We start from the raw sequence: 12,500 nt of genomic DNA, 5'->3' as shown, positions 1-12,500 counted from the left end.
TCACCTACACGCCCACTCACCCACCCACTCACCCACTCACCCACACACCCCAACAACAACAACAACAACCGCCATTTGCCACTAAGTGGCGGTGACGTCACCACGACGCTTGTGCCAGGCCATGTGCACCTTGAGGCCACGTGAAGTGTCGAACGCCCGCTGGCAGGAGGTCACGGGGCAGACCCAGCAGGTGCCACGGGTCGACTGACCGAGATGACCGAGATGACTGGCTGATGCGCCACCTGTGCCCCCTACTGTACCAACACACCCCCCCCCCCCCACACCCACACTCACCCACACTCACCCCCACTCACCCACTCACCCACACCCCCCCACCCACTCACCCCCCCCCACCCACTCACCCCCCCCCACCCACTCACCCCCCCCCACCCACTCACCCACCGACACCCACACCCCCACTCACCCACACCCACCCCCACCCACTCACCCGCACCCCCCCCCACCCACTCACCCACTCACCTACACCCACCCCCACCCACTCACCCACTCACCCACACCCACCCCCACCCACCCCCACCCACTCACCCACTCACCCACACCCCCACCCACTCATCCGCACCCCCCCCCCACCCACTCACACACACCCCCCCCCCACCCACACCCCCCCTCCCACCCACTCACCCGCACCCCCCCCCACCCACTCACCCACACCCCCCCACCCACTCACCCCCACCCACCTACCCACACCCACACCCCCACTCACCCACACCCCCCCATCCACTCACCCACACCCCCCCCCACCCACTCACCCACACCCCCCCCCCACCCACTCACCCACACCCCCCAACCCACTTACCCAGACCCCCCCCCACCCACTCACCCACACCCACACCCCCCCACCCACCCACACCCACACCCCCACTCACCCACACCCCCCACCCACCCACACCCCCCCCCACCCACTCACCCACACCCCCCCCACCCACCCACACCCCCCCCACCCACTCACCCACACCCCCCCCCACCCACTCACCCACACCCCCCCCACCCACCCACACCCCCCCCACCCACTCACCCACACCCCCCCCCACCCACTCACCCACACCCCCCCACCCACTCACCCACCCACACACAGACACACATTCATCCCCCACACGCTCAGCAAAAGCATCCAAACTTGGCAGCCGCTGCCCATAGCACATGAGGGAGGGAGGGGGGGGGGTTTGTGATGGCTTCTGAGCGGCATTGCCAGGAAGGGGTTTGGTTCACAATGGCCAAACCGGTGCTATCCTGTCCGTAAACACGGATCCACTCTCACACGCAAAAGACAAAGATCCCCCACGTAGCCTTCAACAGACTGCTGGGGCAAGTGCTGTTAGTAGCGAGGTGCGAGCAACTATTTAGGCCGGCACGGCACACGAGGGGGTGGGTGGCCAGCACCACGCCCGGTCGCCTTTGTCTCCCCAGTGGCGATGTTTACTACACACCGCACCAGGTACTCATTTGAGGCTGAGTCGACCTATGGGGAGGCCCAGGACCGGTTCAGATAATCGTCACTGGTGTTGGCCATGAGTGGGAATCGAACTCGGGTCGCCAGGTTCGTAGTGCAGCGTAGCGCTAACCACCACACTACCACCTTAACAGACTGCTCGGGCAAGTATGGTTAGTAGCGAGCACCTATTAAGGTTGCCAAGACATTTAAACTCAAGCACGCATTCACACACGATTAATTTACAGTACATACATATGTACACACACTGTGTGTGCATACTTGCACACATACACAATCACGCACTCACCCAGTCACTCACTCCCTTACTCACTCACCCACCCAACCACTCACTCGTTCACTCACTTACCCACACACTCACCCATTGCCTCATTCGCTCACTCACTTACTCACCTCACCCACCAATATAACCACCCACTCCCGAAAACCAGCCACTCACCCACTTATTCCCTTATTCACTCACTCGCGCAACACTCACTCACCAACTGCTCCGTTTGCTCACTCATTTACTCACTCGCCCACCCATATAACCACCCACTCACTCACCCAACCACTCACTCACCCACCCACTCACTCCCTTATTCACTCACCCAACCACTCACTCATTCACCTACTTGCCCACACATCCCTCACTCGCCTACTGCCCCATTCGGTCACTCACTCGCCAACCCAAATCTACCACCCACTCACTCACCCAACCACTCACTCACCCACCCACTCACTCCAACATTCACTCACCCAACCACTCACTCATTCACTCACTCGCCCACACATCCCTCACTCACCTACTGCCCCATTTGCTCACTCACTCGCCAACCCAAATCTACCACCCACTCACTCACCCAACCACTCACTCACCCACCCACTCACTCCACTATTCACTCACCCAACCACTCACTCATTCACCTACTCGCCCACACATCCCTCACTCACCCACTGCCCCATTCGCTCACTCACTCGCCAACCCAAATCTACCACCCACTCACTCACCCAACCACTCACTCACCCACCCACTCACTCCACTATTCACTCACCCAACCACTCACTCATTCACCTACTCGCCCACACATCCCTCACTCACCCACTGCCCCATTCGTTCACTCACTCGCCAACCCAAATCTACCACCCACTCACTCACCCAACCACTCACTCACCCACCCACTCACTCCCTTATTCACTCACCCAACCACTCACTCATTCACCTACTTGCCCACACATCCCTCACTCACCTACTGCCCCATTCGCTCACTCACTCGTCAACCCAAATCTACCACCCACTCACTCACCCAACCACTCACTCACCCACCCACTCACTCCCTTATTCACTCACCCAACCACTCACTCACCCAACCACTCACTCACTCACTCCACTATTCACTCACCCAACCACTCACTCGCCCACACATCCCTCACCCACTGCCCCATTCGCTCACTCACTCGCCAACCCAAATCTACCACCCACTCACTCATCCAACCACTCACTCACCCATCCACTCACTCCCTTATTCACTCACCCAACCACTGACTCATTCACCTACATGCCCACACATCCCTCACTCACCCACTGCCCCATTCGCTCACCCACTCACTCAACCAAATCACCCACCCCATCCACTCACTCAATCACCCGCTGACTCAGCCCACCCCCACGTCCCGGTTGCATATCAGGACGGGCTGGTTGCCAAAGGCCAACTCCGTAGCCGATTGTCCCGCCCTGCCTACTGGGCAGCCTCTGCAGGAATGAGCTGCATCTGTCTGGAGGGAGGCGGGGATGGGGGAGGGATTGGGCGGGAAGGATTGGGGAGGGAGGGAGGGATGAAGGTGCTGCTACTGCTGCCTTCAGAGTTTGTGAGCCGTGGTGGTGGTGGTGGGGATGGCGGTGGTGGTGGCAGCGGTGGTGGCGTTGGTGATGGCGGTGGTGGTGGCAGCGGTGGTGGCAGCGGTAGTGGTGGTGGTGATGGCGGTGGTGGCGGCATCGGTGGTGGTGGTGCCGGCGGTGATAGCGGTGGTGATGGCGGTGGTGGCGGCATTGGTGGTGGTGGCAGCGGTGGTGGTGGCGTTGGTGATGGTGGCGGTGGCAGCGGCGGTGGTGGTGATGATGCTGGTGGCAGCATTGGTGGTGGCGGCGGTGGTGGTGGTGGCGGCGGTGGTAGCAGCGATGCACCAGCAAACAAACTCGTCACGTTCAGTGTCACAAACAACAACAACCACAGCAGCAGCAGCAGCAGCGCAGCTGCGTGCCTGCAGCCTGCGGCGTTCTCTTCCGCCGTTGCCTGCTCTGCCGTACGTCAGCACTTTGACGTCGACGATCTGGCTCTAAAACTAAAACTACTCTTTTATTGTACCAGGTGTAAGTCCCTACTGAGCTATGGAGCTCTTTTCAGAAGCGACCCAGACTATCGCAAATGATATCTCAACGAAGTGGATTTATCATCATCATCACCATCACGTAGAAATGTACAATAGCAGCAGCACAATACGCTAAACGCCTTGACGTTCATTCTAAATGTGGAGGGAAAAACCGGAGGACCCGGTGAAAAATTCCACGCGACCACCGTGGGGAGAGAGACACGCAAACTTCAAATACACAGCAGCAGGCGTCAGGGTCGGGGATCGAACCCACGGCCTCCTGCACACCAGGCGAGGTAGTCAACATCTCCTAGCCACCGTGATGATGATGATGAGAGACACGCAAACTCCAAATATACAGCAGCAGGCGTCATGGTCGGGGATCGAACCCACGACCTCCTGCACACCAGGCGAGGTAGTTAACATCTCGTTACCGTGGCTCTGTGCTGATGCAGCACGGATCCCCTTTACAAACTAGCCGGCGAACTGCCGAAAAAATGAACCCGTAAAAACAAAGTTTTTCACTATAAATCCTTTATATGCGTGGCATCGGGGCGGCTAGAGTCCTCTCGTCCTCTGGCTTGAGATGGCTGCCACCTATGGGTCAGATGATTGTCTGCCACCATTAAGCAATTGGTAATTAAATATTTAAAAAATGTTCCCTAAACAGTGTAAAATTTGGGAATTTTTTTTTCACGACAATAAATTGTCACGCACAACGAGTCTGTGTGCAAAATGTCAGCTCGATTGGATCACGGGAAGTGGGTTAAAAACGACCGAAAGATTTGCACGGTCCTAAGCAAGCAAGCACGCAAGCAAGCGAACTTAATATAAAGGATTTTAAAAAATGCACACCGACGGATCGACACGACTGATTAATGAAAAAGGGAATAAATAAAATAGGTGACCTTTCGGGCAACGGACGCCTTCTTTCAAGTGATGTGAAGAGGGCCACTGAAGAAGGACCATTGCCTGAAACGTCGCCCATTGCTTATTTATTTTCCTTCCAAGGCTACACACACACGGTGGTGTTATTGACGAACGCGTTGAGTTGTTGTTGTTGTCGGTGGTGCTCGTGCGCAAACGACAACAGCAGATGACTTGGATTATGAGTGGCGGCGCAGCGGTTAGCGCTGCACTGCGCTACCAACCCTGCGACCGGTGACGATTTTCTGAACCGGTCTTGGGGCTCCCCTAGGTCGGCTCAGCGAAAAAACGAGTACCCGGTGCCACGTGTAAACATTGCCACTGGGGAGACAAAGGCGGCCGGGCGTGGTGCTGGCCACCCCACCCCCTCGTGTGCCGTGCCGGCCTTCATAGGTGCTGCCACTCGCTAACAGCACTTGCCCCTACAGTCTGTTTAGGCTACAGGGGGGATCTTTATCTTTGCTGTTGTTAGTGTGTGTGTGAGTGTGTGTGCGCGTGTGTGTGTGGTTATGGCACTGCCCCAGGGTGAACGTTCTATTTGTGGGGAACAGAACACCAAGCGTGGTTTTAACTACAGCACCTGATTCAACCATTCACACCGTCTACCCACACACACCACCACACACCCACCCACACACACACCATACAATCCACACACACACACCACACGCACCCCCAAGCTACTCGCTGTGTAACCCACACACACACACAATACACACATCCAGCCGCACACCATACAACCCACACACCATACAATCCACACACACACCACCACACACGCACCCACACACCATACAATCCACACACACACCACACACGCACCCACACACCATACAATCCACACACACACCACCACACACCCACACACACACCATACAATCCACACACACACCACCACACACCCAACCGCACTCCATATAATCCACACACACACAGCTACTCGCTGTGTAACCCACACACACAATACACACATCCAGCTGCACTCCATACAACCCACATGCCATACTATCACACGTGTAACCCGCACACACACACACAACCACACCCCATATAACCCACACACACACAATACACACATCCAGCCGAACTCCATACAACCCACAATCACACAATCACACGTGTAACCCACACACACACACCCAACCGCACACCATATAATCCACACACACACAGCTACTCGCTGTGTAACCCACACACACAATACACACATCCAGCCGAACTCCATACAACCCACAATCACACAATCACACGTGTAACCCACACACACACACCCAACCGCACACCATATAACCCACACACACAATACACACATCCAGCCGCACACCATACAACCCACACACCACACAATCACACGTGTAACCCGCACACACACACACACACCCAACCACACACACACACCCAACCACACACACACCATATAACCCACACACACAATACACACACCCAACCGCACACCATACAACCCACACACCACACAATCACACGTGTAACCCACACACACACACCCAACCGCACTCCATACAACCCGCACACACACCGCATACAACACAACTATACACAGTCCACACACACACCACACATACCCAGAGTACACAAACCCGCACACACACACACACCATACCACGCATCATCAACCACAACAAAGACAAACATCCCCCGCATAGCCTTCACAGACTCCAAGGGCAAGGGCTATTAGCGAGCACCTATGAAGGCCGGCACAGCGCACGAGGGGGTGGGTGGACAACACGTGGTTTCTCTCTGTGTTTCTCTCTGTGTTTCTCTCTGTGTTTCTCTCTGTGTTTCTCTCTGTGTTTCTCTCTGTGTTTCTCTCTGTGTTTCTCTCTGTGTTTCTCTCTGTTTCTCTCTGTGTTTCTCTCTGTGTTTCTCTCTGTGTTTCTCTCTGTGTTTCTCTCTGTGTTTCTCTCTGTGTTTCTCTCTGTGTTTCTCTCTGTGTTTCTCTCTGTGTTTCTCTCTGTGTTTCTCTCTGTGTTTCTCTCTGTGTTTCTCTATGTCTTTCTCTCTGTGTTTCTCTCTGTGTTTCTCTCTGTGTTTCTCTCTGTGTTTCTCTCTGTGTTTCTCTCTGTGTTTCTCTCTGTGTTTCTCTCTGTGTTTCTCTCTGTGTTTCTCTCTGTGTTTCTCTCTGTGTTTCTCTATGTCTTTCTCTCTGTGTTTCTCTCTGTGTTTCTCTCTGTGTTTCTCTCTGTGTTTCTCTCTGTGTTTCTCTCTGTGTTTCTCTCTGTGTTTCTCTCTGTGTTTCTCTCTGTGTTTCTCTCTGTGTTTCTCTATGTCTTTCTCTATGTGTTTCTCTCTGTGTGCCTATGTACGTCTCTCTCTCTCTATGTATCTCTGTGATATCTGTCTCTACTTATATGTCTGTCTATATGTCTCTGGTTCTGTGTTTAATCTCTCTCTCAAATGTAGCATTCTCAGGAAGAACGTAATCAACCAGGTAGGGTGTTGACTGTTTTGTTATCCGACTGTCTGTTGTATTACATTACATTTCTAAGTATACTAGATTTGTGTTTCTATATTTAATTTATTATTTTCTCTTTACCGAAAGAACCAAAGAGTAATTCCTGCAGTCACGAAAGCTCCAAATTAAGTTTGGCCGGCTGCGTTAAAGAATTAAGTTGCGTACCTTTGAGAAGTCAGTCTAATGTCCGCGAGGTTTAAACGCCGACTGAACCCGGTCGAACAGGTGACGAATTCAATGAATTCCGTCAGCACGCGCAAAGTCAGGCTTGAAGCACAGCAGCGTGATAGCCGCAGTCACGGGGGCACACGAGTGACACCTCTCCCACAGTGCCACCTCTCCCGGCAGTACTACAGCCGAAGAGACTGAACTGTGGCTCATTTGAAGGCCGATGTAGACAGATTATTATCGAGGCTTCACCCCCTACCCGCCACGTTTCAGATGCGTACATTGTCAGTAGACCCCCCCATAGGCAGGCGAACGCATTTGGGTTAACCACCCCCCTCTCCACTCCGTGCATACGTACTAAATGGATGGCCCCCTACCCCACAGACACACAGACTTATCTACCCCACAGACACACAGACTCACCTACCCCACAGACACAGAGACTCATCTACCCCACAGACACACAGACTCATCTACCCCAGACACACAGACTCATCTACCCCACAGACACACAGACTCATCTACCCCACAGACACACAGACTCACCTACCCCACAGACACAGAGACTCATCTACCCCACAGACACACAGACTCATCTACCCCAGACACACAGACTCATCTACCCCACAGACACACAGACTCATCTACCCCACAGACACACAGACTCACCTACCCCACAGACACACAGACTCACCTACCCCACAGACACAAAGACTCACCTACCCCACAGACACACAGACTTATCTACCCCACAGACACACAGACTCATCTACCCCACAGACACACAGACTCATCTACCCCACAGACACACAGACTCATCTACCCCACAGACACACAGACTCACCTACCCCACAGACACACAGACTCACCTACCCCACAGACACAGAGACTCATCTACCCCACAGACACACAGACTCACCTACCCCACAGACACAGAGACTCATCTACCCCACAGACACACAGACTCACCTACCCCACAAACACACAGACTCATCTACCCCACAGACACACAGACTTATCTACCCCACAGACACACAGACTCATCTACCCCACAGACACACAGACTTATCTACCCCACAGACACACAGACTCATCTACCCCACAGACACAGAGACTCATCTACCCCACAGACACAGAGACTCATCTACCCCACAGACACACAGACTCACCTACCCCACAGACACACAGACTTACCTACCCCACAGACACAGAGACTCATCTACCCCACAGACACAGAGACTCATCTACCCCACAGACACAGAGACTCATCTACCCCACAGACACACAGACTCACCTACCCCACAGACACAGAGACTCATCTACCCCACAGACACACAGACTCATCTACCCCACAGACACACAGACTCACCTACCCCACAGACACAGAGACTCATCTACCCCACAGACACACAGACTCACCTACCCCACAAACACACAGACTCATCTACCCCACAGACACACAGACTTATCTACCCCACAGACACACAGACTTATCTACCCCACAGACACACAGACTTATCTACCCCACAGACACACAGACTCATCTACCCCACAGACACACAGACTCATCTACCCCACAGACACACAGAGGCTCATCTACCCCACAGACACACAGACCGATCTACCCCACAGACACACAGACCCATCTACCCCACAGACACACAGACACTCATCTACCCCACAGACACACAGACTCATCTACCCCACAGACACACAGACTCACCTGTAGCTACTCCACACGGACTAACACGTGTGACTTGGTAACGTCACCGCTGCTCTCGCTCACTCAGCCGGATCACTCAGCCGGATCACTCAGCCGGATCACTCAGCCGGCCGCCGGGAGAGAGCGAGGAGGAGGGAGGAGGAGTGAGCTGGGATACGAGGGAGTGCTGAGAGCGAAGAGAGAGAGAGCTGAGCGAGGGAGGGAGAAGAAAGGAGGGGCGAGGGAGGGAGACCACCCCTTGCCACACGCCCAGATTGGCTGTCATCTACAAATACACCCCGAACCCAAGGGGAGGTGGGGAAGTAGGGGCGACACGTCCAGGGCTAGAGTTGGGGGCTAGAGTTGGGGGTTAAAGTTGGGGGTTAGAGTTAGGGCTAGAGTTAACACGAGGGTTAGAGTTGGGGGTTAGAGTTGGGGGTTAGAATTGGGGGTTAGAGTTGGGGGTTAGAGTTGGGGCTATAGTTAGAATATGTGGGTCTCTGTGTAAGCCTGTGGTTCTATGTATAAGCCTGTGGGTTTCTGTGTGAGTCTACGGGTCTCTATATTAGTCTACGGGTTTCTGTGTGAGTCTACGGGTCTCTATGCGAGTCTACGGCTCTCTGCGCGAGTCTATGGGCCTCAGTGCGAGTCTATGAGAAGCCCCGGTGTAACCGCCATGGTCTGTGCGGCTGAAAACCCGGATTTGAACCTGGGCTTTCCGAGCGGGTGGGTTACCGGCACCGCGTCTCCGGCACGGCCGATGTGAACCCTCTTGACACCGGGGTGTGTGCTTGACCTCTGAGCCAGCTGGCGTCCACGGGACCATGTGGTTGCTCCTGTTTATCTTTAATGATAAACCAATAGGGGGGAGGAGGGGGAGGGGGTGAGGAAAGAACTCCCCTCAACCGGTTTATTCGAGTGTCTGTGGGTCTCTGAGCGAATCTGTGGGTCTCTGTGCGAGTCCGTGGGTCTCTGTGCGAGTCCGTGGGTCTCTGTGCGAGTCCGTGGGTCTCTGTGCGAGTCCGTGGGTCTCTGTGCGAGTCCGTGGGTCTCTGTGCGAGTCCGTGGGTCTCTGTGCGAGTCCGTGGGTCTCCGTGCGAGTCCGTGGGTCTCCGTGCGAGTCCGTGGGTCTCCGTGCGAGTCCGTGGGTCTCCGTGCGAGTCCGTGGGTCTCCGTGCGAGTCCGTGGGTCTCCGTGCGAGTCCGTGGGTCTCTGTGCGAGTCCGTGGGTCTCTGTGCGAGTCCGTGGGTCTCTGTGCGAGTCCGTGGGTCTCTGTGCGAGTCCGTGGGTCTCTGTGCGAGTCCGTGGGTCTCTGTGCGAGTCCGTGGATCTCTGTGCGAGTCCGTGGGTCTCTGTGCGAGTCCGTGGGTCTCTGTGCGAGTCCGTGGCTCTCTGTGCGAGTCCGTGGCTCTCTGTGCGAGTCCGTGGGTCTCTGTGCGAGTCTGTGGGTCTCTGTGCGAGTCTGTGGGTCTCTGTGCGAGTCTGTGGGTCTCTGTGCGAGTCTGTGGGTCTCTGTGCGAGTCTGTGGGTCTCTGTGCGAGTCTGTGGGTCTCTGTGCGAGTCTGTGGGTCTCTGTGCGAGTCTGTGGGTCTCTGTGTGAGTCTGTGGGTCTCTGCACGAGTCTGTGGGTCTCAGTGTAAGTCTGTGGGTCTCTGTGCGAGTCTGTGGGTCTCTGTGCGAGTCTGTGGGTCTCTGTGCGAGTCTGTGGGTCTCTGTGCGAGTCTGTGGGTCTCTGTGCGAGTCTGTGGGTCTCTGTGCGAGTCTGTGGGTCTCTGTGCGAGTCTGTGGGTCTCTGTGTGAGTCTGTGGGTCTCTGCACGAGTCTGTGGGTCTCAGTGTAAGTCTGTGGGTCTCTGTGGAGTCTGTGAATCAATGCGCGCCTACAGCTCTTCGTGCGAGCCTACGGGTCTCCGTGCGAGTCTACGGGTCTGTGTGAGTCTACGGGTCTCCGTGCGAGTCTGCGGGTCTCCGTGCGAGTCTACGGGTCTCTGTGCGAATCTACGGGTCTCCGTGCGAGTCTGTTGGTCTACATATGAATAAGTGGGTCTCTGAGTCTATGGCCCTCCATGTGAGTCTATGAGAAGCCCCAGTCTAACGGCTGTGCCTGTGCGGATACGAACCCGGGCTTTCTGAGCGGGTGGGTTGCCGGCTCCGCGTCTCCGGCACGACCATTGTGAACCCTCTCGACACCCAGGTGTGTGCTTGACCTCGGAGCCACGGGACCATGTGGTTGCTCCTGTTTATCTTTAATGATAAACCAGTGGGGGAGGGGAGGGAGGGGAGGAAATGAACTCCCCTCAACCGGCTCATGCTAGAGTCTGTGGGTCTCTGAGCGAGTCGTCTGTGGGTCTCTGTGCGAGTCTGTGGGTCTCTGTGCGAGTCTGTGGGTCTCTGTGCGAGTCTGTGGGTCTCTGTGCGAGTCTGTGGGTCTCTGTGCGAGTCTGAGGGTCTCTGTGCGAGTCTGTGGGTCTCTGTGCGAGTCTGTGGGTCTCTGTGCGAGTCTGTGGGTCTCTGTGCGAGTCTTTGGGTCTCTGTGCGAGTTTGTGGGTCTCTGTGCGAGTCTTTGGGTCTCTGTGCGAGTCTGTGGGTCTCTGTGCGAGTCTGTAGATCTCTGTGCGAGTATGTGGGTCTCTGTGCGAGTCTGTGGGTCTCTGTGTGAGTCTGTGGGTCTCTGTGCGAGTCTTTGGGTCTCTGTGCGAGTCTGTGGGTCTCTGTGCGAGTCTGTAGGTCTCTGTGCGAGTCTGTGGGTCTCTGTGAGAGTCTTTGGGTCTCTGTGAGAGTCTGTGGGTCTCTGTGCGAGTCTATGGGTCTCTGTGTGAGTCTGTGGGTTCTGTGCGAGTCTGCGGGTCTCTGTGCGAGTATGTGGGTCTCTGTGCGAGTCTGTGGGTCTCTGTGCGAGTCTGTGGGTCTCTGTGCGAGTCGTCTGTGGGTCTCTGTGCGAGTCGTCTGTGGGTCTCTGTGCGAGTCGTCTGTGGGTCTCTGTGCGAGTCGTCTGTGGGTCTCTGTGCGAGTCTGTGGGTCTCTGTGCGAGTCGTCTGTGGGTCTCTGTGCGAGTCGTCTGTGGGTCTCTGAGCGAGTCGTCTGTGGGTCTCTGTGCGAGTCTGTGGGTCTGTGCCTGTCTGTGGGTCTCTGTGTGAGTAGTCTGTGGGTCTCTGTGCGAGTAGTCTGTGGGTCTCTGTGCGAGTAGTCTGTGGGTCTCTGTGCGAGTAGTCTGTGGGTCTCTGTGCGAGTAGTCTGTGGGTCTCTGTGCGAGTAGTCTGTGGGTCTCTGAGCGAGTAGTCTGTGGGTCTCTGAGCGAGTAGTCTGTGGGTCTCTGAGCGAGTAGTCTGTGGGTCTCTGAGCGAGTAGTCTGTGGGTCTCTGAGCGAGTAGTCTGTGGGTCTCTGTGCGATTTTGTGGGTCTCTGTGCGAG

The 12,500-nt window shown here is 55.5% G+C and overlaps 1 protein-coding gene across 1 annotated transcript in view; it reads right to left on the bottom strand.

Moving 5' to 3' along the window:
- The window catches only part of LOC133357317 (kidney mitochondrial carrier protein 1-like), a 33,139-nt gene extending 23,897 nt beyond the window's left edge, over positions 1-9,242 (bottom strand). Inside the window, 1 exon segment of the mRNA XM_061575205.1 lies at positions 9,112-9,242. The gene's annotated coding sequence lies outside the window, so the exon portion shown is untranslated.
- Positions 9,243-12,500: the final 3,258 nt, after the last annotated feature.

Source organism: Lethenteron reissneri, chromosome 57 (assembly GCF_015708825.2).
Source record: "Lethenteron reissneri isolate LAM-NWPU_2019-01 chromosome 57, ASM1570882v1, whole genome shotgun sequence".
Classification (NCBI taxonomy): Eukaryota; Metazoa; Chordata; class Hyperoartia; order Petromyzontiformes; family Petromyzontidae; genus Lethenteron; species Lethenteron reissneri.
This window is presented reverse-complemented; position numbering and strand designations above follow the sequence as displayed.